The sequence below is a fragment of the Apis mellifera genome, linkage group LG10 (genome assembly GCF_003254395.2).
Source record: "Apis mellifera strain DH4 linkage group LG10, Amel_HAv3.1, whole genome shotgun sequence".
In the NCBI taxonomy this organism is placed as follows: Eukaryota; Metazoa; Arthropoda; class Insecta; order Hymenoptera; family Apidae; genus Apis; species Apis mellifera.
Window position 1 is genome coordinate 5,083,137 of NC_037647.1, and position 27,839 is coordinate 5,110,975.

Here is a 27,839-nt window from a genome sequence, read left to right on the forward strand (position 1 = left end):
CTTCTCGACGACACGCAGTGTAAATGTAACACAACTCTCTTATAGGTGAACCACTCGTCGACTACTATCAACCTGGCAAATGTCAGACTATCCCAGGGTGGTAGAACCTGTCCTATTACCCACACGCGCGCGCACACACACACACACACACACACACAAGAACGTGCACAGAAAAGCGCACGACACAACCTCTCTTGTCGAAAGTTATTAGACGAATACGCAGGCAGAGCAAACTTTGCTCGAAATAAATACACGCGAAATTTAAACGAAGGTTGAAGGTCTTTGTTTCGCTTTCGAGCGAGTATTACTCATTGTTCGCTCGAAGAATGTTTTTATTTATAACCGTGGATTATTTATATCGTGGATAATAGAGATTGAAATTGTAGAACGAATAACTTTCGTTCGATACCAATGAAAATAAATAAAGTTGCTCGTTCGAACAAGAGACAAGGATTTCGATTTAATGTAACATCGATTGTAAAATTATTACAAGTTTAAAATTAAATCGTAATTATCTCTCGTTATTTCTATTAACGATTTTAATTTTAGCTATTAAAAAGAATTAGTTTTTTTCGTTTCCTATGATTTTCTTTTTTTTTATTTGTTTATTTTATCGTTTCTTCTTTTTCTTCTTTTTTTAAATGTAAATATTCCGAATATCACGAATGCAGATAATTCTAAAAAAAATAGAGAGAGAGAAAAAAGAAAACGTAAATGCAATATTTCTCGCAAGTTTTTTCCTATTAATATTTATACGTATAATTATTTCCCATTTTTATACAATAAATATGTTTCTAAAGTGTTTTTAAAGCATAATTAAATCATTTTAATTATCGAAGCAGAATAATTATTAAATTGTTTATTACTTAATGACTTCGCTTAATGACATTTCTTTCTCTCCTGGCATTTTTCATTCATTTATTTAAAATTAATATTTAAATAGTATCTCACACATTTCCTCCGAGACCTTGTTGTATTTTTAATTATTACACACTTTTCGAAGTAATAGATATTATTAAACGGCAATAAACATTTGCGTATACACGTGTGAATCTATCATTAAACGTGTTCATTTTAACAATATTCTCATATGTTCAACGTAACAGTATATACTTTAACGTAGCCACTGTCATTGATACAAATCGGCAAAAGTGTATATAGATACTTATGAGCTGTAACGTTTATTGAATTTAATGATGTGTAAAGGAAAAGAAAAATATTTTTAACTTTGAAATCATGTTGTTGTTTCAAAGTTAATGATCCAAAAGCTGCGGAAAATTTTAAAATAATTTACTGTACATTTACGTTATAACAAGAAGCAATATGTGAAAACTATATAATTAGAGCAGAATGCAGTTTTTATAGTTTTATTGAAGAAGGAAGGAGATAAATGGCTACTTATAAAACTGGAACATAATGAAAAATACCTTCCTTTCATGATTCATGGAAGATAGATGTGATAAAATTTTATTATGAAAAATTTCTTTTTTTATATAAGAGATAATATTTTTAAAAATAAATTTAGAAAAATATTAAAGATTTAAAAGATACTTAATAATAAATTTTTTATCTTTAACATTTAGAAGATTGGGTTCAACTTTATTCTCTGTAAATTATCTATAAAAATTACCACATAAATTAAAATAAAAAAAAAAATTAAAATATTGGTAATTGCCAATAATTCTTTGACACTTTAAAGCCTGGATATTGGTCACGTAGTTCTATTCCATTCTATAATTAACAATCACCTGTTGCCTAAGTGGTTTTACATTTTTTAAAATCTGTAACTAGATACCTGACTGATGTAGATACTGGTATCTACATCTTTCTCTACATTATTCTGAAACACCATTTTAAAATGTAGAGGTAAAAGCGGTTATCTAATTACATTTGCAATCAATGATTATACATGTTTTATAATTATGATTTTGTTAAAAAATCATATTTAACTATGAATCCAACCTATAATTACTATAAATGATAATTTAATTAGCAAGTGATAATACAATATTTGCAAAGCAAAGTGCTTATTTGAAAATTAAATATTTTTACAATTAATAACTTTTTCTTAATCTTGAGAAGCAAATAGAATATAATATAAATTTAATATTCCTTTACTTTTATATTCATTTTTTAATTTAGAATTTTTAAATTTTTTAAATTGTGCAAAGAAAATCATTTAACGCGTCAAGATTAGTTGGAAAATCATTAAACATCTCTGAAATTAAATAATTTAACTTAATATCAAGTTTGAAATAAATTGTTTAATTTAAATTTATATAATTTAAATTCAAATGTTTTGATTTACAAAGCTTGAACAAAGCTTGTTTTCGTATCTGAATAAATAGTGCAATATAATCTCTATTCGCTCAACAACTATCTACTGAATTTGCACGTGGGACGTTTAATGTTGAGATACGCAGTGGGATGCGATTATGTAGGCTATTTATGGCCTAGATTTAGACGAAACCAGTATCCAATCGTGCTATACGCGCTACTGGTAAAAATCCCGTATTAATAATTTATGAAGCGAGGGATCGTTTCATTGAAGATGGTTCGAAAACAAAAATCCCTTTTCATTATTTAAGATTCATTATTTAATTATTTCTCACACTTCTATTTCTACAATTTGAATTTGAAATTTTCCAAAGAATAGGTTTAAAAAAGTAAGCACAAATAACTTACTTTCTTTTTTAAAAGAAAATTTTACTTATGATCTATAATAAGATATTATCTGTATAAAATATTTTTTTTTAATTATCTAAATTAATAAAAGAAAAATAAAGAATTCAGATACGAAGTGAAAAAATGGATATGTTCCATCAAATTATTTTTTTTCCATCGAAATTATTTGCTTAATTACACGTTTATCTCTCTATACTATGCCGTTTCTACACTCTCGATATCTCAACGAATACGTGGATCAACGTGGTTAAAAAAAGGAAAAAAATATGTAATCGTCTTCGTTCTGTACACGAGTAGAGGAAGTCCATAGAAGGACACCCGTGAAGTCATCGCCGAAAAAGACCACTAGGTAATACGTCTCTTCGTCGGCAATTAGACAGATATGGCGAAGGAAAAAAAGGAGGAGAAAGAGAGAGAGAGAGAGAGAGAAAAGGATATCGGATCCAGGAAGTAACGAATCGAACGAGTGCAAGCTGATTTCGCGCCACTTGTCCAGACAATAATCTCGGAAATGGTGACCGGTTTTAAACTTGATTTCATGCTACCGGATTGGGCAGCATTAATGTATTCGATTTCATTTGAGGCAACGGGTTTCTGGCTGGGCATTGGCTGTTAACAGTGGCGGAAAATTATGCGAGATTTTATTGCAAAATTTTGATACATTTTATAAGGACACGAAACTATTGCATTAATTAATTTATTTTAATTTAAATCGATTATCCTAATAGAGTTTATAAAGAGTATAATTACATTTATACAATGAATTTTAAAACTTTAATCTAAATTGTTCCAACTTCGATCAATATCAAAATATTCATTCTCGAAAGAAGGATGAACATAACCTAAATACCTCTCGATGCAAACCTAACCTCAAAAATTCGTTATAACTCGTCAAAAATAATATTCGCTGTTTAATATCTATAAAAACAACATGATCTTTCTACTTCGTGTATACCTCGACAACTCGTCGAATATTATTCCTACGTGCCTGTGAAAATCCATTCAAATTCTCAAGCATCGTTTTCCAATCGAAAAGAAAATATTATACGCGGAATATAACGTGATCGATCGAAGCCGATGGTCAACGGTTCCCATCAATTTCTACTCTCCTTCTGAAAATACATTTAACCAGCGTGAGTCACCGTTTTCTTCTAGCGGAATGTTAACGGTAATCGTGGTATCATGGAGGGGAAAAAAAAAGAAAAAAAAAAGAAAAGAAAAAAAAAAAGAAAACGACTCGTACGATGGGTACATGCTCCAATAGCGACTTATTTCCAATGATAATTCCACGTTCATTCACGAGGATTCACGCTTCGCCACGATACGAAACGCGTGGAAGGAAGGCCTATAAATTAATCACTTTTTCTTCAACATTTATCTCTAATAGTTTCGAACAGGAAACTTTCGGTCAGATCGAGAACTTTTTCTCTCTCCTTCTTTTTATTCCAGCATTCTTGCATATCATATCCAAGCGATCAGAGAGAAAGAGAGTTTCGCAGCATTGTGTAAATGATTTTTTAAAGTTTTTTGAATTTTGAGAGATTAAACTTTTTACACGAAAAAGAAAAGGGAAATTTAATAATTATTCGAGGTATTGTTCGAGGAAAATATTAATTTTGTTTGAATAATTTAATTTCGAATAAAGAGTTTATTTCGAGATGAGGTTTGACGACGAAGAAAATTGTAGTATAATTCGTTATTTAAATATTAATAATAATTATTCATTATTCATGAATGGATTATAAAATATTATTCGCTATCTTCTATTCGACATTTGAAAGAAAACTTGTAACGTAATCCGTGCTTAATCTCTCTGGAAAAATATCATCTAGTGACAGGTAATATCAGAAGAGAGAATTTTATCGATCGAAAATCAGTCACAAGTAAAGGTTTCTATCTTAACCTTAACATCTACACCTTAACGGAAAACAAGTTCCCCAAATAATCAACTAGAAATCCTAGACTACAAGAATTTCTTTGATACTGGGCCTTAGAAAATTTTACCGCCACCTGCATCGATTAAGAACCAAAACCTGTTCAAAGGCTGAACAAAGTTTCAACACGATAACTATCAAGCCAGATGAAATCAAGCTGAAAGAAATTTATATTTTCTGGTAACCCTTGGATAATTTACTGACTTCTGTTAGGAAATATTTTTGAAACATATTGCAAATATCGAAAAACGTATTAATGTATGCAAGAAAAATCTTATATAAAGAAAATTATGGAAATTTGATTTTTCTTGTTGCATGTTTATTAATAATGCAGATAAAAAAACTATGAAAAAATAAAATAAAATAAAAAATAATTTTATATAGAGAAAATTTTATATAGAGAGGAATAATGAAGAAAATTGTAAAGGATTAAAATTGTGTCTTTAATTAAATTTTTCCAATCTTTCATAAACAAATTATTACTGAATTATTATTTTTTATTTTCACCATTGATTCTTAGAAATTTTTGAAACAAGATATTTAATTTCCTACTTCTAATCTTCCTTTCCAAAAGAAAATGAAATTAATTATAATTAAGTTATGAAAGATTGGGAAAATCAACGAGTCAATTTATGAATAAGTTGTCTTAAAGCAATTTACTCGTGACAATGTTATTTAAAGTCCTACAAGATATAACATACGTTGAATAAGTATAAAATACAAGTAAAAGCTATAACGTCAATATGTGTTTTATTGATACCTTAAGGCAGAAAATGTTATATTATTATATATTAAGCATCCTTCTTAATGATTAAACTCCGCTATTGAGAAATTTGCAATATTGCAATTTCACGAGAATAATTTATAATTTTGAAATATCTTGATTTTATAATTTATAGATTCTTTAATCTTCTCTTTATTTTGCAACATCATAGATGTAAAATTCAAAATCTCGTTTATCGCCTGGCCTGCGTCATTAATAATTTACAATACTACAATTTTACAATTTCAATATAAATTTGCAACATTACAATTTTACATTATCATATATAGGACGATCAAATCGAATAAAAATAAATATGATTATGTAAAACTTTTCCACCCGTAATTTCTTATATTACAATACAATTTTGTAACGCGAAAATTCGAAAATTTCTCATACACAATTTTCCAATCCCTCTTGCAATTTCATCGAACCCAAAGTCTCGTCCATCGCTACGAAAGAAAGCACACAGATATATCTCGACGAGGAAATGACTCGGTTCACCCCGCGAGAACGAGAATCGGTTTAATTGCCCGCGAGACTAGCGCTGCCTGGTAATTAAATGGGAAATTAATCGGTCTTCCAAATGGAAAAACGTACGGAATTCTTATGTAACCGAATATCAAGCTGTGTAAACGATCATGGCCTCGGGCGAAATTAGCGGAATTTACGATCGTCACGCTTTATTCGAGTTCGTGGATCCGGTATGTCTGGTTTACCCGCTCGTGAATTAACTTCTCTGAATTTCATTTTTGCCACAGACCTTTGGAGCTACTGGATCGGATACTCAGCGTCGATCAGCTGCGTGTTTCTCGCAACAATTTCCTAGCCTACTACGTATCTGCACAGATATATTTTATAAAACGTTTCTCGTTTCTCCATATTTCGTTCGCAATAACTCGACTTTTCGATCGCGATCCTATGTATATTTTCATTTAACGGGCGAATCCTGTTTTTCTCCCCGCTTCAATATTTACCGGTTCGATATTTTAAATAATTAATAACCGCGTGATTTTTTTGAAAGTAGATTCGTCGAGGTCTGTTCAACTACGATGCTACTTTTTTGAAAGTTAAATATTAATTAATTAAATACGAAAGAGAATTTTGAACACGAGGGAAAGTATATTTAATTGGCGCAACTTTGTAATAAAAACAGTTTCCCGTATAGGAACAATTATATCGGTATATATTAAAACTGTGTCTCCGTAATTTGTAAAAATTATCTCATTATACCGATAATTTATTGCAACACGTTTGCTGTCGTAACAACCAGTTAGGTATTTGAAAAAGTGTGTATAGATAAAAAAAAAAAAAAAAAAAATCTATCCTGTTTATTCAAATTATATAGTGTAGTTTTCATAAGAAGTTATGTTAATTCGTCAATGATATTTCGTCATATTTAATTTTTTCATCGTAAAATCATCTGTAAATAATAATAAAAAAAAAAAACAAGTTACTTGATGATTCACTAATAACAGCATTATTTTATTCATCGTCTCTTTTGGGGAAATGAAAAATACGTTATAGTAATTAATTTTTTCCCCCACGAGGATACATGGAAATATTTATAAAGTGAAAAAGAAATCGTCCATTTTTTTTTTAATGCAATTGTAAATGTTAATAAAACTCTCCTTTTAAATACAATTCTTTAGAAATCATAATTTTTGCAAATATCCTGTATAATCTTCTTCCTTGAAATTACATATTATTCAATACAACATATAATTTATATCATCAATTGGCAACAATATCTCTTAATCTTTAAAGATTAAACGTCTCTGTACATATTAAAATACCTCCACGAGATCTTTAACACAATCACAAGTGCTTTTTCTTCAAAAAAGCAAAGATGAAAATTCCCTAGCTCACTTTGTCCCTAGCGCGGGAGCGAAAATGGCGGCTTCGCCTCGCCATTTCTTCTTCCTCTCTTAATTTCGAGCGGCGAAAAGCGGTTCTCTAATTGGAACAAAATTCTTTTTCGTCGTGGCGTGGAAATTACGGGGCCAGGAAGGCCTCGAACGTCGTTACCGCGTCCCAGATATTTCCTGGTTAAAGCCACCACGTCGAACGCTTCGACGCACGATGCTTGTATACACGAGGCGATCCCACGCTTGGAGATTCGTATCTCCGTCTCGTTTGGCGGTTTTCCTTTGTTTTGGCTGGCATCGGCCAACTTCCTGCCGTTTTCTATTCCCCGGGCCACGCGTGTTACGCAGTCCTCCTTCTTTTTTCCCTTATCTCTTCTTCTTCTTCTTCTCTCTCGCGCGTGGATACGAGAACAAGAAGAACGAAGACATTGTATTCGGCGACGTTTCCCAAGCCAAGAGTGGGATTATTTGTTGGGGTCACAATTTGTGAGTTTAAGAAAGAAGGTCTTGTTGAAAATAATCAAAATTTGTACGATTTTAAATAGCGTAAAAGATTGTTCAAGAAGGAGTTTCGATTTCTTGTTTTTTTTTTTTCTTTTTGCATCATAAAGATTTGAAAATTTTTTTATCACGTTTTTTTATAACATCTGAGGTACGAGTATTACGTCTCACTTATCGTGATTCGCGATAAAACGTGATCCAACTTGTAAGAGATGTAGATTACGATACTACTCCAATGTATCTTTCCAATACTTTGATACAAGTGAAATTAGATTAGACACGCAGAAGACTTCCGTTTCTGTTCTTATCAATTAGAAAGTTTATCAATTATATTTAATTTAAAAAAAGAATCTCTTTGATTTTTAACAAACTACTTGATCGATATATTTTCCAATAAATAAGCCCATCAAGTTTTGAACATCAATTATAAATATCCTACCATTCTAATGAGTAAACACGTAGGAAGGAATGTGAGAAATCAAGTTCAATGCGCAAAAAAAAAAAAAAAAAAAAAAGAAAGATATATAATAAAAAGAAATTGATCAATTTTCTTCGTGATTCCACTCTAGTGAATGAATTTGTGATTAATAAATGGCCGGCGTATCTCTTTCAACGTGTCCAATTAATTCTGGAAAGGAAAAACCGAAAGATGTATGGAATCTCAGGAATATTGCAGTTACATTTACATTTTATTGCGCAGTGCAATGTCTCTGAGCTCGGTTCGAAGGATCGAACGAATCAAAATGGTTATTACTATCCAATAATGCGTGACGTTTTATTTTCTCTTTTTTTTCTCTCTCTCTCTCCCCTCTCTCTTTCTCCCCCCGTGTCTGTTCTCTTCTCCTCGGTATCCTGGTATGGTGGAATGCGGCCCCTTTGTCCACGTTTTCTTTCTTTTATGCCGGATAGTCGACGAGATGTCCAGCGTAGCTGTTACAATGTAGCTGTGATTGTAGGTTGGCTTTAGTTTTATGATGGAGAAGAGGGATTGCAACGGCTCCGTTCAGATTGAACTGCGTAGATTCAGTGACCCATTTAAGAAGATCTCCAACATTTTAGAGTTGGAGAGTTCTCGTTTTGGAATAATGGCAGCATAAGATCGTTATTCGCTTCATTTTCACGATACGCAATTAGAGAAAGTATAAAACAGATATCATTCGATATATAGCGGTATTCACATTCCAAATATTATTCAATCAAATATAATATACTTTCTTATTTGAAAGCAAAGTGGAATTGTATTTGTCGAATTACATAATTACGGGCACTAAAATAATTGCAAGATTATACTTTAATAAGTATTACTTAAAAAATTTCACTTTATTTCCTATTTTCTAATTTCATAATTTTCAGAGAGAGAGAGAGAGAGAGAGAGAGAGAGAGAAAGAAAAATGTCTGCGATTTCTTTCCGAGAGAAAAAGAGAAACGATTTTCGAAATTGGAATAAATAGAAAAATGATTATAAGAATCATCGAGGAGTAAAAATTAAGAAAAATTCAATAATTTTAAATCGAAAATTAATTAATTCGATATAAATAATAGTTTATGGACGTCATAAAGAAATTCTTTTCAAATTTAGTCGAAAATAGTTCTCGCGTCAGTCAGTCAGTTTCTATCGAATCATCGCTACGTCTTCGAGTCATCATCAACTCTCTCACGAGGCGCTTCTTTTTCTCGACCCTGATCTTCGATTAAAACCCGTTACCGTTACCCGACATTAGAAACTTCCTCGCCGTTTTATTTTTCATCCTCGAAACAGCTCCTGCCGTGTGTTTTTGGGCACAGTGGTCCAAATGAACACGATACACGCTTTCTGAAGGGATCACGAAGGTCGTTAATATCTTGTTCGAGGGTTCACTGACCTGGAACACAGGTCCCTCGACGGTGATACAATCCTCGAAAGAATTAGAGGGTCGGTTACCTGCCCCATCACAAAAAAAGGAAAAAATCCTCTAACTCTTTGGGAGGAGAATGGATCAGATATACAAAATATTCCAAACTTGTTGCTTGTTAAACAGATGAATCGATCCTTTAGTTAGATACCATGGATTCTAACTTTGAATTAAATTAATTTGAAAAGAAATTGTACTTTGATAATTAAATATTTCATTTTCAATTTATCTATATATATATATTATTCAAGTACAATTTCAATTTACTCGAAAAAAAGATTAAATTATTTCAATTTATCTATCGATCAATTTTGATTATTTTCGATAGTTTCTGCTTTGATATATGCTTTTCGATTGGTATAATCTCGCAGAATTATTCTTCTTAAACGATTCGAAAGGTCTAAAACGAGAAAAAATATCTATACTTTTCCACGTCTCGGATCTTCCTGTTTTACATAAACATAGAAATTACGCGTGAGGGCGCTGTTCAGGACAATGTTCATCGTAAAATAATACGTCGTGCATATGCGATGTGCACGATACGCTGTTGTTCCATACGTCGAGGATGTATTGAAATCGAAAGGTGTAATTTCCGATAGAATTCTTTGGCGGCCATGAAGTTGGTCCGAGAAATTCACATCGATCCTCGAGGCTAGAAAATTACCACACACAGGAGACGGTGTATGAGTCAGTTATTCCATTCCGCACATTTTCACATCCTACAGGTATTGGCTCGCTCCAATTTTCCCACTCGATCGAAATTCATGGCTTGGCCAAGCTTTTGACGATATCGTAATTCACTGAAAACCGTTAGGGAACCCTAGATTGGTGATTCACTAGGAAACGCTGAATTTCTATTCTCATTGGATCGAGGCGGTCGTGATCCACTTTGTGTGGTGTAAAAATAAAATTCAATTGGTATTTTTAGATGGATAAGTGGGTTACTTGAGTTCTTTACCTTTGATTCGAGGTATGCTCATAGAGTATTTAAATTGTTAAAAATTATTTCGGCAAATATAACGGATATTTTATCACGAAGAATCGTTATTTCTCTCGACGAGATGAAGAGATAATTTTAATACAATTTTATAACAAAGCTTTTTACAATAAAGCGTTCAGTGTGTAGAATTAATGGCAACAATTATGCTCGGAGGAAGAATCAGGCAAATTTGATTAATCCTCTTCCACCCGTAATTACTTCCTTCCTGATCAGTATCAAATAATTAATCCTTTGACGAAATAAAAAAAAAAAAACTATAATTTCGATAATAATAATAGCATTATGCATGATGATGACTATCCTTTCCAAATCTTCTTTTACCACGCCAGAAAATCAACTTTGCTCATTTTCTCTTCCGTTATGAATAGACAAAGAAGCAATTGTCTTCCTACGAAAACAAAGGCATCGCTGTCCTTCCTATCTCTATTCAATTACTGAAGTCTTTAGGAAAGACAAGACTAGTACAGTTGATATATAAAGTAATAAAATATAACATTCGATTATTATTTACCCCGTTCCTACCACTATTAACCAGTAATACCAACAATTTAAAATTTAATTTCTATTTTTATCAACGATTCTCTTGAAAACAAAATCGTATCAACTATCTCGTATCAACAAACTCTCGTCTACGATATTCAAGTAATGATAAAATATTCATTCATAATTAAAAATCAACAATTCCTCTAACACTACCTACAAACATCAATACAATCACAACACACTTATAAATATTCACATCACACTCGATCATTCAACCCATTCTACTAGCAAACACAAACTACACCACCATTCTACAAAGCTACAAATTATTTTATACAATAAAAAATTCCATCGAAAAAGAAAAAAAAAAAAGAAGAAAGTAAAATATTCACACAAAGCATCCAAGAACATCGCGATCATATTCGCCGTAAACTCGTCACACGTTCGATTCCTCCCCCCTTCCGAAAATCGTTATTCCCATACATAATACATGAATTTTCAATACGAGCCGCATCATTAGTCGCGTTCGAGGCTGAGCCTCGTTATTGGCAGCGCATCTCTCGCTCCTGGTTCCGCTTGTCCCCGATAATTGACGACTTTATGCCGAATACAAACACTGTTCGATATCGGTGGTCCCGTTCATCGTCCCCCTGAATAATCTTGCCCGGTTATCTCGCGTGGGCGCATCCGTTACACGAGTGTTGTGCAACCTCGAAACAGTATGGCAGATTCTCCCGATAAAAAAAAAAAAAAAGAACGGCGCGTTGGGATATCGACGGGGTCGTGGTCGGATCTCCATTTCCTTGAGAAGGAAATTGGAATGATTCGTTACAGGAACGGATGAAATTATTACGGATTATTTTTAACCCCTGTGCAAGATTTTTTTTTTTAATAAAACTCGAAAGAGTCGAATTTTGTCGAAGAATTGATAGATTTTTGAGAAATTGTTTATTATCCGAGCGATAAGTGTTGATTATTAAATTTTGAATTGGTTTGACAATTTAATAGGTTATCTGCATAAATTTCCGTATAATTAATGATCAATTTCTACAATTCAATCCATTAGTTTATTATCTGATAATCGTGTAACCCGAGTATAATTGAAATTCTGCAACATGTTGACTGAAACACGTTGAATAATTCACGGAATATTGATGCTCTCCGTTCGAAAGGACGTATCGACATTTAGAATCGCGTGTTGGTCCGTAACAAAATCTCGTAACGCAACTCGTTGGTCGTACAACTTCGAAGGCAGGTGCATTTTTATGGAAACCTACTTCGATGCATAAACGTCAAATCGCAAGATGGAGGACGTTCTTTCTTCGTGCAGTGTAAAATCGAATTTGGAAATTATTTAATGGAAGAAGATAAACTTAAATGTGTAGATATTTGAAGGAATAGAAATAGATTTTATCTACATTTTCTATTTTCTATTTTTTTTTCTTTTTTTATACTTGGATGAAATTATACATTTGGAAAATTTATTCGAGGAAAAAAGTTGAAAAGTAATTATAGAACGATGGATATATATATGAAAATTGCAATTATTTAATTCTAATATGTATTTCGTGTTGGAAAGAAAATATTAAACGAAGGAAGTAACGAGTAATATATGAATATATTTCTAAATGTTATAAGAGATTAATTAGTTTGATTAAGCTTTGTTGCCTTGGAAAATGAATATTTACCATTGGTTTTTTTTCTTTTTTTTCTAGAAATTATAAATACGATTTCAAGTTTCCTGGATAATGTTATTCGTGCACATATTTTACATTATAAAAAATCGTGATGATTATTATAAAATCTTTCCCAGGATTTAATATCTAATAAATTTATAAATTCGCGATTAATTTAATTTCTTATTACATCCTGTCATATATTTTACATTTTATCCTAATATTTAACACTTTTACATTGTTTCGAATCCCTTTTTTTCCCCCTCCGTCCCCTCTTAACATCGCCATTCTTAAAAAAGAAAAAAAATACCTTACTTTTAAAATCTTTCTCTAAAATTCTCTAAAAAGAAACGAAGATAATCGTGTTTTATAGGTGTCATCCAGACGTTATAACTCTCCACTGTTAAATCCTACTTTTTATTACCTTGTTTCACTTAAAATTCCACATCAGAAGCTCATTCAGAAAACATTAAAATTTAGCAATTCTATTCCACGAAGCATAATTCAATCAAAATTAACAAACACAAGAATAATTACATAAAAAAAAAGAAAAGAAAAGAGAAGAGAAGAAAAGAAAAGAAAAGAAAAGAAAAGAAAAGAAAAAAAAAGAACCAAGGTTTATTTCTCCTCTCCATTTCTCCTCTTCCTTCCTCTCCAACAGTGGTACACTTCAAAATAAACACCGATAGAATATTATTGGCCACGAGTTACAATGACCTCCCAAGAACGGCACCATTGCACAATAACCAAAGAATCTCTGTCCATCGATGCTACGAAACGCGTTACAAAGAGCAGTAAAATACCTCGAAACCTGATAAAACCCGTGATAAACGTTCGTAGATAACGGAATTTCTATGTAACGCGATATTATACTTAGACTGTGCGTGTTCAATATCCAACAAGCCGAGAATCCAATAAAACACGCGATCAACGAATTTTAACCTTAGATGCTAAGAGGGAAAACAAGTTTCTTCGTCTTATCTATTTTGATTATCCTCCTACCCTTATAGAAAAAAAAAAGAAAAAGAAAAATTCGTCAATTGGACTTGAAATTAAAATCGAATTTATTTATATTCGATTATTCGGTTGATTAGTTTTTTTTTTTTTTTTTGGTTACTTTACAAAGGAAACAAAAATCACTGATTCAATTGTCAATTGAGATTAGATTAGAAACTTGGACACTTTCTAACGTTATTGGTTTCTTTTGTAAGAGGACCGTAAAAGGATTCTTTTTTTATATCCAAAAAATCATTATTTTTATTTTAATTTCGATACAGCTGTGAAATCATGATATTCTCTTGTACCGACTAGTTTATCAATTATTTTAATCTCGATTCGTTGTTCAATTGTCTGACCAAACAGAATATACGCATTAACGTATTTTAAGATGAGTTAAAAGTCCTTCCTCTTTCTCTCTCTCTTTCTCTCACTTGTAACATATTCCACGAATCATTCTTCTGAATTAAAATTCCTCTTCTCCTTCCACTTGCACTCATATCTCTCCTTCTAAATTGGTTGATTAAATCACCTTAATTATCTTAACGATAATCCTCTTTTCCTCGACTTACTTTACAATTCCCACGCGCCGCCATCAGGAAATAAAATTGCCTGAGTTATTACCCCGATAATTTATCCAAATTTTTTTTTTCCAACCCCTCACCTACGATCATCGTAGATAAGATAAGGAGAGGGCTCGATTGAAAAATAAATAACGCAATGATAATGAACTCCTCCGTTTATAGGTTGGATCGCGCGTGGGCCGTTTTCTGTTACGCAATCACGGAACAACGGGGCCCCGCGATGGCCCTTTGTGCGCGCCGGTTTTCCCCCACGGAATCTCGATCGCCTACCTTCCATATTTCATATCTCGAATTAATAAATCGATGAATAAATTGACGATGCATCCATTCTCTTTGTCGATCGATAATATTTGATGTATGTAATCTCGAGGAGAGAAATCTATTTTTTTTTTTAAATATTCTGTATCTTCCAAGATGCAAGTGGATTATTAATCTTCATTCGAGTATTGTGTGTCAATACAAGATGGGGAATGTTATATATTTCCTTTATTTTTAATTATTGAACGTGCGTTTTATCATTCATTATGAAAAGCAATTTTTCGACAGAAAATGAAGGATTAAATAGATATTTAAAACGTTAATATATATCCGTGGAATAATCTCGTTGAATCTAACACATATTAAAACAAATGGGATAGAATTCCAATAGTCAAAGATTCAAACTTTACTCCAAAAAAAAAAAAGAAGAAGAAGAAGAAGAAAGAAAAAACAAAGAGAAAAACCAGAATTATCGCCATTACGCTTAACCAAACACGGATCTTCGAAACTTTCCATTCTCGGCATTCCTAAGAAATATTTCAAATATTACCATATCGTAAATATCCCATTGCAGAAATCATGATCGCCATAAATTCAATGTCTATAATCACGATTATACAGAGTTTTTAAAATGTCGTTAAATACTTCGTTTTCTCTTGTTGATTGAACGCCGTTTCCCCTCTCACTCACTTTTCGCACCGTAACCCGAGGAATTTTACAAATCGATTCGAGACGTTCGCCCGTATCGAAACGCGTCACCCTATATATAGACAAGCCACGTCGCCTATGCGAGTTGCACGAGTACCGTAGCCGTAGAGAAATTTCTGCGACAAATTTCGCAATCGTGGCTCCAATAATTTCCCCCCCAAAAGAAACGAAAGTTCGAAGTAAAATTCGAATCGATTTTTCATTTTATTAAATAAAGAAATTTCCGGAAAATTTGGGGAAAGAATTCGAAATTTTATATGTAAGGAGGAAGGAGTTGTTGAAGACTAGTCTCCACTATTATAACGATGGAAGATGACTGGATATATATTGACCCAGTGCATTAAGGAATGCTAGGGGAAATCCCCTAGCAATTGCAAGCAACTTGACACGTCTTCGTGATAAGAGTGTTGGACACAGGAAGAATATAATATGAAATATATGGAGGACAGAGATGGAAATAATCGTCCTTGTTAAGTTGCCATGAACTATTTAGAAGAGAAATCTTTGGATAAGATTTTATAAATATAATGATCGTCCAAAGATGGATGTTAATCGATGTTTCTTCTTTGGTTTTATTACTGGCAAAAGATTCATCCGTTCTCAGGATACGAGGAGCTCGGTTTTAGTTGTTGTAAATATATCTAGATAAATTGAATGCATTTCTTCTGTAATAATGATTCTCGAATCTGCTTCGAGACGACGAAATCAAAATTTCTCACGGTGCCAAGTAATAAACTTTCACCGAACGAAATCTCTTTTGTCATTTCCCCTCGTTTCACCGATTAACGTATGTTTTTCTCGAAATCACGAGAGCTCCATTAGTCCCTAGCCTCGGCGACGATACGATTTACACAGCTCTCTAATATTTCTTTCTTTCTTTCGTGTTCCAGAGAACTTATTATCGATCCATTTGACTTGGTGGAAAAAGCGTAATTGTAAATCGTTGTATAAATTAAATATCGTTTTGTACAATGTCGAGTTTTTTTTCAATCATTGAAAATTTGTTTTTGTTCCTTTTTTATTGTTCCTCGTTTCGCATGCTCGTTTATTTATTTCGATTGTAATAATAAAATGATTAATTGTGCACGCGATTTGCGCGTCTATAATTATATACAAATTATGATAGATACAATTCTATATATTTCTTGGAACGATCCTATAATTTGAGAAGCGTATAAATGTCTTCTTATCCAAGATTGAATTGCGGAATTAAATTAAATTACGAAATCATTTATCAGACCTCGATATTTTTTTACAAATTCATTTTTCTCTTCCTATATATATATTTCTCTCTGATGAGAGAACAGAGAAACAAGACACAGGGATCCATCAGGAAAGCAATATCATTTAGATACATACCAGTCATGCTTCTCATTAAACAATGAAAGAAATCTACGATTATGCACACTCTCGCTTAAAACTTCTCTTATAAATCGTGACATTGTTCATTATCCCCTATTTTTCCTAATAAAATCAAAAAGAAAAAGAAACAATATTTATCACACGTTTCAACAACTTATAACAAAATTGAATTACTACTCAAGAATGAACTATTAGAAAGAAAGAGAAAAAAAACTCTTACGCTGGAAAGGTTAACCATCTCCGCAATGACGCATTTCGTGAAAAATTTCCACCGTTGACTGAGTCACGGTCCGAGACGACCAGACCTCCTCTCTTCCCCGCTAATCTAAACCCGCGTGAATCGTGCGAATTTAAGCAATTAAGCGTAACCTTCTCGACACGAAACGGCCATGGCTGCGGTGATCATTCATCGCGTTTATTAGAGGAATATTTCGCAGGTATATATATATACATATATATATATACACATACACGAATAAGGATGGAACGAAGATAACGAGCGACCGTTCCTTTCCTAGCGTGCATCCGGTGCATCACGCTCGAATGCTGGAAATAAATCTCGGAAACTGAAATGTCAAAGTGCTACCGAGGAGAGCCGAGCCAACTAACCGGCTGGCTGGTTTACGACGCCGTAACAACAATAGCGATCCTTTGCGTCACCGAGAAATCACTCCCCGCCGATTGTCGTGCGGTAATGGCCGTTGTAATCGCCTCGTGGCTGCGTGTATTAGCCGTGTTATTTTCTTCTCCGGGAGAAGAGGGCTTTGCCTGTCTCTCTAGAATTGGAGAGGAGATTCAATGGAACGAGGCCTGTGGTGTATATATATATCTTTTCATTGTCTCTTCAATTTTTCGACACCTAATCTCACTTTTCCTAACACGTTTTCATGCAGTGATGAGGGTTATTAGTTTTTAAAATAAGCCTCTTAAAATTATCGATAAAGATGTGTGTGAAAGATTTATATATATATAGGGTGTTAATATATTCGTGCGATACAAGTTGATATTTAATAGATGGAGGGGTATTTAAGTTTGTGTTGGACGAAAGTGTTCTATTATTTTTCCATTAGTCGGAAGAAACATTAATCTTTTTGGAAAGATAAATGACTGTTAATAGGTTAATTTGTATCGAAATACTTTTTTCTTTTTTTTTCTTAGAAAATAATTTTGCTTCTTGAAAGAATAAGAAAAGTGAAAAGAATTTCATAAAATATCTTCTCTCATAACATAATCGTTGAATTTTCGATCGAAGATTAGATAGAATTTACTTGCTACGATAAAAATCATCAACACGATTTTGCATTTTATACTTAATCATCCTCCGACCGAGATGTAATTTATTGCGAGATAATGTGTATGTTGAAAACGGTGAATTTAGGACGGATCTAACGTCGTAAATATCCGTATATCCCGTGTCCGATCTATGAAAAAATTGATTGTATAATAATTAAGGTACCCAAGAAACATTGTGACGATAAATCAATTATAGTCATTACAGGGCGGAAACATGCTATTGAAAAGCTATTTACAGCAGATGTTACGATTAAATATTTCTCTATCTACCTAACCTATAAATATTTAACAATATAAAAATAAAATTTTAGAAAACTGAACTAATAAAAAAGATACTTGAAAATACGTAATACTCTAATTATAATTCGAATATTTAAAAAAAAACAATTTAAAGAAACGTATATATAAATAATAAATATATTAACCAATTTACTGGTAGTTAATGGTCACGTGGCGCTAGTATCGCGCCAACGTTCACATTTACGAAAGACACGATTATTAAAAAAGAATCTCCACCGACTAACAACCCAATATAAAATTTTTTAAAGCGACATTCGTCGAAAAATCAACACCTATCTGCTCCTCTCTAACTCAACTCGTCTAACGCGCAAATTCCACGCTTCCAAATACGAATCAAATTGCTCGCAAGCAATCCCGGCCAATCCCAAGGATAATTTCTATCCCCCGTCGTGTGACGGATGATGGATCCTCCATCCGTCGTCGTTGAATCTCGCATTCAATGAACAACCGACCGACCGAGATACGGCACACGGCCGTGTGTTAATGACGTCGTGGTCGTCGTCGTGGTCGTCGTCGTCGAGGCTGCCTCTCCGGTTGCCACATCGCGCGCGAAAACACGCGAGTAACGGCTTAATCAGTTTCACCGTTCGAAAATTGCGGCTTGTACTCGCGTGCAATTCCATCGGCGCGAAACCTTCGGCCGCCTCTTACGCAATCCTGTTACCCTGTTCACGAAACGGAGCCGCAATCCTAGACGGCTGGCCTCTACGTGACTCTGTCGAGTCATTTTTTTTTTTTTTTTTGCCCCGACGACCATTATCTCGGGAAGGATTGGAGGGATTGGTGGTCGTGGGTGTTGTTTGGATCGATTGTTTAGAGGGGGGAAAAAATGGGAGATGCAATATACGTGGCATGGAGGAGAGGGGGAGATATGAGAGCAGGATGAAGGCGCGTTGCCACATCTTGGATTTATTGGCTCGGCTGTCACGGTGGAATAGAAGTAACGGCGAAAACGGATGGGATGATATAAATGCTTGGAAACAGTGTTTAATCACGGCCTGGATGGGGAAACGCAGCGTTAATAAATGGATGAAGAGAGATTCTGTCCTTGGATCGTGTCTTTTTTCTTTCTTTCTTTTGTAGCAAAATTGATATTGGAGTCGTACTAATTTATATTGGATAGAAAATCATATGTTTGTTGAAATTGGGCAATAGTCAAAGTATTTTTATTCGGGATTTTTAGGAATTAATTATTAAACATTGATTAAATTGTTCAACAAGAATTCGAAATCTTTCCATAAAAATTATTATACACAAAGTATTACGTTATTTCAATTACTTTCTAACGAGAAAAAAAGATGGAACACAAGTCGAAATAGAATAGAATCATATTCGAAATGTAGAAAACTTTCATTAGTCGAGCATGGCCGGCTAATTAAACACAAATATTATAACTTGAAATGGTAAGAAAAAAGAAAAGGAGAAAAGAAGAAAGAGAGAAAAAAAATTGACGTATGGTGCTTAAATATCGTGGCAAACCTATGATTATATGTTAAAGATGCATTAATTGAACTAAGCACCTGAGACTGCAATAATAATTTATTGCCTGAATAATCTTGTGACCTTTATATAGCCGATGCTTACAACACATATTCCATGGACATATAAATATTTTCTCGAAATTTTGCTAATAGATAAACTCAATAGTCGTAACAATATTTTCTACACTGCAATATAATTCACGGATCACATTCGTCACAGAGAATATTCGAATGTTAACGTTCCAACATTTTTCAACCCCTCCGGACACAAGTATGGTATGTAATTATGTAAATTATGTTGACAGAAGAAATGCGGACTTATCGCATTTCAGAAATATAAATCTTCGCCTCGAGAATGCGCAAGAAATCTTCTATAATCCCTTGAAATTATGACTAAGAGAGAAAGTGTTCGTTCTACGAGAAAATTGCGATATGGGAAGTAATGAAAAAACAAAATGGAGACCGATAAATTAAAGTTTAAATTAAATTTGACTAGATTCTAATTTCTCTTTTTGATCAAAATCAAAAAAAAACTTAATTCTGAAAACTTAATATTGAAAGAACCTATTAGTAATAATTTTCTCATTTATTTTAAATTATCTTTTCTTCACCGATCATTCAAATCACCACGACACAATTATTATTAATTCACGTTCCAAAATTAGAACTTTAAATAGTAGAAAAAAAAAATTTGTCGTATAAACATTCCTAAAGTAATTATTGAAATGAGTTATCCCTTAAAAAATTTTGAAATAATTTCATAATTTAAAAAAAAAAGAAAATTCTTACAGTGAGATAGATATGCTCTCGTCCTTCTCACATGTTGGACAACGAAAATGGCCGCCGTCCACGTCGAGAGATAACCTCTACAGATATAATAAAAACCACGATTCATGCTACTTTAAATTTCATCCCGCAAGCGACTCCATTGTAAGACACGAAAAATATTCGTCACCTTCGAGCAAGGCCTTCGGCATAGAATTCACCGTATAGAGGTCACTAGAGATCGCCCTCCGCCATCGTGTCCGCGAAGAAACACGAGACTCTCGCGTTTTATTTATACGTTGCCCTACGACCCTCACGTTTCGATGGCAAAAAGCGTTAACGCCTGTCTAATGGAGCCCCCATTAACCAACTTAACAGCGACACAACTGCTTTACAGCTCGTCGATAATTCTGGCCTAATCTCAATCGATCTATCGACCACGAACGATTAAGATACAGCGAGTTATCGCGTTTTGATGCGAGTCGAGCTTAAACGAAAGAAACGGTTGCCAAGATTGAAAAAGAAAAAGATAGAAAAGAAAGGGAAAAAAGTATCGAAAGGCGAATTAATTAACGATCGTGTCTCGAGACCAGATAAGGAATTTACGAATTTTTTTTTTTTTCCCCTAGATAGATGAAAATTACTCAGAATTTTTGCCTTCCCTCGAAATGTATAATATAATTTACAACGTAACAAATCGGTGAAATATAATATAATTCAGGCCTTCAGGTTTCCAGGTAAGGGGGGAGGGAAAAATCGAGCAACGAATGGGTCTCGCTTCGTTTCTGGGCGAGGTTTATTCCTGGATTTATGGAAATTTGTCTCGACTCGAACGTTTGATAAATGCTCTCTTGGGTTATTATTCCGATAAGGGGAGCAGATTCGACAAACCATGGCATTTTCACATTTACAGAACGTTACTCAACTGCTGGGAATTAATAACATTTTGATTTATATATATATCAGGAGAAATTTATACCTTCACGACTCTTCTAATATTTTACCAATAAAATTGTCGTATTATCGTTGCGTAATCTGTATATATATATTTTAATTTTCCACGATATTTCAAACGATCAAATCGAGCCTGCCTTTCGTCCACCAGCGCAAGAAATCGATCACGGCTTCCCTCTTGCGAGCCGTTTCCTTTTTTGCGCCCGATCATTAACTACATTGTGGCCAGTTTTCGATGCGCGTGAGGGAAAGTCTCGGTTCGAGGAATCCCGGGAACGGTACGTTGAAATCGTAAATCGAAGAAGAAGAAGAAGAAGAAGAAGAAGAAGAAGAAGTCCATGGAAATGCAACTTTCACGATTAGCCGCTGGATTCCTATTTTGGGACTAGCGGGGCAGGATATTGCCTTCCTTCGAGACGTCTTCCCGCCTTTTTTCACGGAACGTGGCCCAGTTTGCAAGGACAAAACCCGGCTCCTTTTCCTCCCCCCGCGCCTCGTCCACTTTACAAGGAATTACAAGCCTCGACCGTTTAGACTAATTATATAATGCCAACTTTCTGACAGTTCTTGCGTGTTGTCGTCGAGTGGCGGTGGTCCTGCGTCTCTGTTTCTCCGAAAGGAATCAGTTTCTTCTTTTCTTTGCAATATATATTTTAGCGAGGATTTTATTTGGATTTTTGGTAATTTGGTAATTTTATTATAATAATTTCCATCCTTTGTTCGGGGGAAGAGGTTCTTTTTTGAGAACAATTTTGTGACAAAATTATTTTAAATGCACGCGTTGAATGTAAGATATTGGAGTTTATTCTTTTCGGATCAAAATAGCAAAAAAAGGGTTCGTTCACCTCGCGCTCGGCCTAATTCCATGAAGATATTTTAACACGTTGAGTTATTAGCACGTTGGCCCACAGTGTAGTATAACAGTATGTCACGTTAATTCCATTCGAAATAATAAATCTGGCTGAAAATTTATTTATTATTCTGTCTTTTTATTTATTTCGAGAATGTGTCAAAAAATTGAAAAATTTTATTTTTCACTTTTGGATTTATTTCTAAAATAATCGATACGTGAAAAATTATCAAATTTGTTAATCCTTGAATTGATATTTATATTTTCTGGAGATGCTGATATCTCGAATAACTCGTGGAATTAAAAGGAACCTGCCCGATTGTCACGATTGTCAAATTTGATTATTGAATGTTGACGCAATCAATTTATTGGTTGACCGCGTTTTGCCACTGGTGTATAATTTATTCACCACCCCCGTTAATTGCTCAACCGCTTTCATTCGAAACGCTAATTCAATACACACACACGTATATACATACACGGACACGATACAATAAGCGGCTGGCTTTCTTGGTCATCGTTAAGTGGTACGGGACACGTTTCATTACCTCTTTAACAACGTTATCTCGATGTACGAGAGAGATAAGAATGTCCGGTGTACGCTTGTGCAATGAATCAATATCGATGATAATTAATTTTTCCAGCGTCGTCTGGATAAAAGATCGTGTGATCGTTCACTTTATAAATATTGAAATATTGTAAGAAGTGTTAAGAAATTGGTCAGGTATCGTGAGAATTAATTTCTTTCAAAGTGTATATAATTTTAAAAATTAAGAATATTTTATATTTGTTTAACTTTGAATTATCATTCTCAATCATTCTGATTTCAGGAGACATTGAGCATGGTCACCAAGATGAATTGAAGAATCTGCCACGATTCATGGTGCTTCAAGGTATTTGTCTTGCTTTTTAGGAAGTTTGAATTCACACTGCCATTTTGTAAAATATTTCTTTCGTATATTTTTTAAATGGTTAAATCATTTCTCTATTGATCATAAACAATTTTTCGGAATATAAATTATTTTCACATTCGATGCTTTTCTTGGAAAATAATAAAGTCATTCTATCGATAATACATTAGCAATGCTATCCTGATTACACGTTTGTTCAATTTTTAATCTTCAATTTTAAGTAAAATTGCTCAACCTCCTTCATTAGCCAAACATTTATTCTTTCTTTTCATTTCATACGTACATCAAGATTTTTACAACTATTTTCCAATTAGAACAACTTTTTTGCAATAACTAGACAAAATTCGTCAGCGAACAGAGCAAACGATTGTCTTCCCGAGGAAAGCTAATTCCAGCGCAAACATTGCAACCAGCGAATAATCACTTTACACTTTTCCAAAGCATTACGAAAAATTTCCAAACGAAACCTCAATCCTTCGACGCGAAAAACGATTCGTTGCGTCGAATATGTAATTATTATATAGGCCAGCGTGTATTAAAAGGAAAAAAGAGAGAGAGAAAAAATGTAATAAAATATGGAGGTAATCAATTGCACGCATACACATCGCGTACACGCGTGCATGTACACGCGGTTCGCGTAATGAGAGAGAGAAGAGAGCGTGGGCAGAGTGTTTTACCCTCTGGCGTTATTTGATCAAACCCACGCAAGTCAATTAAAGATACGTAGCGAAGTTTCGACAACCTTGCGCCGTTGTAAGCTAGCCGAGAAACCTACGTAAATGACAGTCGACGACGAGTTGGAACAGTGCGCGACAAATCGAACGACTGGATTCGTGATCCAAAAAAAATTCAACGAGCGTAGTAGCATAGGCATTATTTTTGAAAAGGCGCGGGAACAACAATTGTTAAATTAAGATTTGTTTGTGGAAGATTTGTGTTCCATATTTGTCAACTTTCCAATTTTTTTTGTTACGAGTCTTTTCTTTTAAATCGCCTTTTATCGAATCGAATTTTTCTTCCCGAGAGTTAAAAGGTTAGTAATTAAATGTCAGAACATTTATTATCACATCAGAATTACTTATTATACGATTATTGGAAAAGAGTTAAAATTAAATATTAATTGATGATTAAAACGAAGTTTGGAAGATGATTAAAATAACGTTAAAAAACTATAAAAAGAAGTAGGTTCAGTTCCCTCAGAGGTAGATAATTGAATTTCGCAATAGGAGGCTATTGATTTCGTTGAAATCTCCGCACAGGCGATGTGCCACTCCTGGAGATTTCAACGCGTGGATAATAGGTAAGCAATGTCAATGAAAATATCTATTTTTAAGAAACGGAATAAAACGTATAAAAAAAAAAAAAAAGAAAGAAAAACTATACAGTGGTAGTATTCCTATAAAACTATTTCACACTGCTGCTAATAAATTATATCTGTTTTAAAAAATTTTCGAAATTATTTTCATCGAAATATAGTAACAGAAAATTCCTGTAACGAATTGTAAAATTAATAATTGGAACATTCGATGCAAGAAAATAAATATTTAAACAATATTTGAATTCTTGACGCAAGAAGCTATATTTCAATCCGCTAAAATCACTGCGGTAGGGAAAAACTAGGCAATACGCCTCTAAAAGTGACGCCTCTACTATTGTTTTAATGCTTTATAAATGATGATACATCAACGTGAGTAACAGGTTTGAACATCTTTCGATAAGTGTGACTTGTATAAAATCTTTCTCCATATACAATAATAATACTACTACGAGTACCGTATTATTATATCCCATTTACTATTAAAAGATATTATTATCTTCCATTACATCCTCTCCTCCTTCGAGCAAAAGAAACGAATATTTCATACGAATATTTCTAGGAAGAAACGAAGAAAAAAAAAAAAAAATTACCATTCGTTTCATTGATTTTCCTTTTAAAAGTGGGGCGCCGTTAACCAGTTCTAAGCGCGATCGTTTCGGAGACTTCGATGCTCGCACAAGACACGAAGCCAAGTAAAAGCGACCCAATAATTCATCAAGTTCCCTCGATATCGATTTCAAAAAAAAAAGTCTCTAATTAACACGCGCTACAAACATTTCAATAACAACACTTTCGCGAGGATGGAAGAAATTTAATAAAACCCTCCCTTTTTAATTAATATCTTGCGATCCACGCTTCTTTTCGTTTAACTTGTTTTTATTTTTTATTTTTACTTTTTTTTCCTTAACAATTCCCCCGCAGCAACGATCGATCTGTTTGATAAATATTTATCGAGCTTGCCAGGAATGGCGCATGGAGGATGTGTTGCGTCCAGGAAACGTATTAAAAAAAACGCTAATCGTTTACGCGGAATTATGAAAAATCTGACAGAGGGGAGGGGAGAGAAAAAAAAAGCCACACACTCATCGAATGGAAGCACATGCTAATTAAGCTCGTTTCCACAGATAAATGATTATTAAAACGATCGTAAAATTCACCGACGTGAATTTCTGCGTTTCAGTAAACACGGTTTACGAGCAACCGATTTTGTTCCACGTTCGCCATATATTAGAATCGTGGAAGAGGAGGAGGAGGAGGAGGTGGTTTCTTTTTTTTTTTTTTTACCGGTCGTTCTTGAATTTAATTATGCCACGAACGTTCTTCTGCTGCCGCAGCAGCAGTTTAAGAGGCAGTAAACGTTATGTATTTTTATGAATTGGGAAAAATATTGAGATATCGTTTCATTCACTTTCGTCCACATTCGAGTCGAAAAGTTGGAATGAATCGTAAACCGGAGGGATAAGTTGATCAAGAATTGATCTTGGGATACGTAGTTCTTTCTTGTAATATTTATGAAGGAAGAAATCTATGAATCAATTAACAAATCACTCTTTTGTTTAATTTTTAAATATCTTGAACTTTATCTTTATTCATTTCGACTTCTAAATTCTCCATATCAATCGATAAAAATCCCGCTACTTAAAAATTATTCAACCTTGCAATTCAACAATTCAATACTACTAAATTCCTCTAATAAAAAATAAAAAAAAATAATCAAAAAATCGTCTTTCTACGAAAACTTTATTTAAAGATATTAATATATTAATATATTATATATATTATATTAAATAATAATATTTAATATAATAAAAAATATAAATTACAAAATAAATATATTATATTAATTATATGTAAATAATATACCTTGCAATTCAACAATTCAACACTACTAAATTCCTCTAATAAAAAATAAAAAAAAATATAAAAAAAAAATATAAAAAATCAAAAAATCGTCTTCCTACGAAAACTTTATTTAAAGATATTAATATATTAATATATCATATATATTATATTAAATAATAACATTTAATATAATAAAAAATATAAATTAAAAAACATAAATATAATATATTAATTATATAAAAATAACCATAAAACAATAATTTTATTGCAATATTATAACTTATTAACCTATTAATAATTCCAATTTTGGTTTTCCAAAAGTGGTTTATAACTAAAGATACAAAAGATATAATGAACGAGGCATCCAATATTTTATCACAACAAATTACAAATAAGAAACTACGAATCTTAATACAACACTCCACGTATCCACACGTTGGAAGATCTGGGCGAGAATTATTGATGGTCGCCGAGTGGCGGCGTCATAATCGTGGCGCAATGGCGCCGATGAAAATTTTCCTCTCGGTTGCTGCCAATGGGGCAACCGTTTTTTCCACGATGACTTTCCATCGTGGCACGCGAATATCGAAAGAGGGGCCCTCCCTCCCCTCCTCCCCTCCTGCCTCTCGTGCGCTCGCCAGTCTGACCCAGATTTTTCTTTTTGCCGGCCGGCTAGATTGCCGATAATGATTAAATCGCCGCGCTAGTTTCGCGGAACGGTCAGCGGCCACGGAGAGACAGCAAGCCTATCCTTTGCAACCGGGTCTCCCTCTCGTACACACGTATGGCCTAACGATTGTTACACACGGACGCGCGGAAACCTGTGGTGGAAACGGTTACGTGCGCACGATCTTGGCTGCACTGGTGTGCCGGTACACTGCCGGCAAAAAGTTTCGCGGCAAAGTCTCTCTGGTGAAGCGTGAAGCGTCTCTCTAGTAAGCGCAAAGGAAGATGGAACGACGTGTTTCAATTTTGCGAATAGGAGATTTTCAACTTGCAATATATTAACTATTTTGGAATTGATTTCTCAATCGTTATAATGAAACTCTAAATCTTTGGATCAATTTTCGAACTTTATCTCAATGAAACCCCTAACCTTTACAACAAAGATATAAATTAAACTTGCTACGATATTTAAAATTATGTATCAATCTTTCAAGACACAAAGGAAATATGTATATCACTATACATAGGTTGTTTTATCATAACAAATTACAAATAAGAATCTTAATACACGAATCTTAATACACTCTGTATCCACACATGGAAGATCTGGGCGAGAATTATTGATGGTTATTTTGCTATAAAAGCACATAACCTATAACTTCCATCTTCGATCGATGACCGTTACGTAAGGGGATTGATAGGAAAAAAATACGGATATGGCGGATTATGCAACTGTGAGAGGAAAAATT

At 33.6% G+C, this 27,839-nt stretch overlaps 1 protein-coding gene and 1 long non-coding RNA gene across 2 annotated transcripts in view; one reads left to right on the forward strand and one right to left on the reverse strand.

The window, feature by feature from the left end:
* The window catches only part of LOC107965098, an 89,060-nt gene that overhangs the window by 36,574 nt on the left and 24,647 nt on the right, over nt 1-27,839 (reverse strand). The gene's annotated exons all lie outside the window — the stretch shown is intronic.
* LOC726179 (protein sister of odd and bowel-like) overlaps nt 1-27,839 on the forward strand; it is a 131,641-nt gene that overhangs the window by 19,696 nt on the left and 84,106 nt on the right. The window contains exon 2 of the mRNA XM_006562495.3: nt 23,184-23,246. The gene's annotated coding sequence lies outside the window, so the exon portion shown is untranslated. The remainder of the gene's footprint in view (nt 1-23,183; nt 23,247-27,839) is intronic.